The sequence below is a fragment of the Nematolebias whitei genome, chromosome 16 (assembly GCF_014905685.2).
Source record: "Nematolebias whitei isolate Nwh7 chromosome 16, NemWhi1, whole genome shotgun sequence".
NCBI classification, from domain to species: domain Eukaryota; kingdom Metazoa; phylum Chordata; class Actinopteri; order Cyprinodontiformes; family Rivulidae; genus Nematolebias; species Nematolebias whitei.
The window spans coordinates 4,581,947-4,583,458 of record NC_056513.1 but is presented as its reverse complement, the minus strand read 5'-3'; positions in this window follow the sequence as shown (position 1 = coordinate 4,583,458).

The following is a 1,512-nucleotide window of genomic DNA, read 5'->3' as shown; positions in this document are numbered from 1 at the left end:
AATCTGGACTCATCAGACCACATGACCTTCTTCCATTGCTCCAGAGTCCAATCTTTATGCTCCCTAGCAAATTGAAGCCTTTTTTTTTCCAGTTACCCTCACTGATTAGTGGTTTTCTTAAGGCTACACAGCTGTTCTGTCCCAATCCATTGAGTTCCCTTCACATTGTGCGTGTGGGAATGCTTTTACTTTCACTATTAAACAGCCCTGAGTGATACTGTTGTTTTCTCTTCGATGTGATTTCACCAAACGTTTAAGTGATCGTTGATCACGATCATTCAGGATTTACTTCCGGCCACATTTCTTCCTGGAAGACGATGGGTCCCCACTATCCTTCCAGTTTTTAATAATGCGTTGGACAGTTCGTAACCCAATTTTAGTAGTTTCTGCAATCTCCTTTGATGTTTTCTCTGCTTGATGCCAATGATTTGACCCTTCTCAAACAGGCCAAGATCTTTTTCACGACCACGCCATGTGTCTTTCGACATGGTTGTTTAAGAAATGAGAAGCAACTCATTGCACCAGTTGGAGTTAAATAATGTGTTACCAGCTGAAAGGTAATTGCCCATGCAGTAATTATCCAAGAGGAGGCTCGTACCAATTTGCTTAGTTAAATCCAGGTGCAACTTCTCTTTTTTTTTTTTGGACCAGTGTTCCACATGCTAATGATGCTTGCACCATTTGTTTTACAGCTATATCAGCTAAGTTTGAACTTGACAGGATCTTACAGTATATTTGGTCATGATTTGTTCTTTGGGGAACATTCCCCCTTAAAATACATTGATCAGATTGTTAGATACCATAATCATGTAATACTCAAAAATAACTGAATGTGTAAATGTGCCATCTTTGTCATGAGTCTGGATGTTGTGTACTGGTTTTGTGTTTGTTCATTGTTATTTTGTTTGGTCATTTGGCTTTTATTGTATTTTTCAAATAATTTTGTTCAGTTTGTTTCTTGTTAGTTGTGACGTGTACCCCCCCCCCCCCCCCCCCCAACACACTTCGTTCATCACTCTCCTTAGCATGCTTGTACTCACTCACAGTTTGCTCCTGAATTGTTTCTTTACTGTTTTGTCAGTTTTACCTCTTACTTTTAATATTATCTCAACATTTGTGTTGCCATGTGTGTGCCACAGAGTGGAACAAGCAAAATAGTGTGGTGGCAGGTATGGGTGTTTCTCCTTTCTCACCCACATTTTGATGTTATGGTCAGTGGGATTCAAACCAGTAACCTTCTAATTATAGACTCACCTTCTCTAATCTGCTCCACCTCTCCACATTTATCCCCATTACCATTACGCCTGTTGTGAAAGTTCACCATGACCATATTAGTACATTGTGTGGATTTTAACACATCAGACTGGGAGGAGACCCCAGGGAAGACCCCAGACTCGCTGGAGAGACTATGTCTATGGGTTGGTCTGGGGACACCTTTGAGTCCTCCCAGAAGAGCTGGAAGAGCTGGCTGTGGAAAGAGATGTTTGGACCTCCATGTTCAAGCTGCTACTC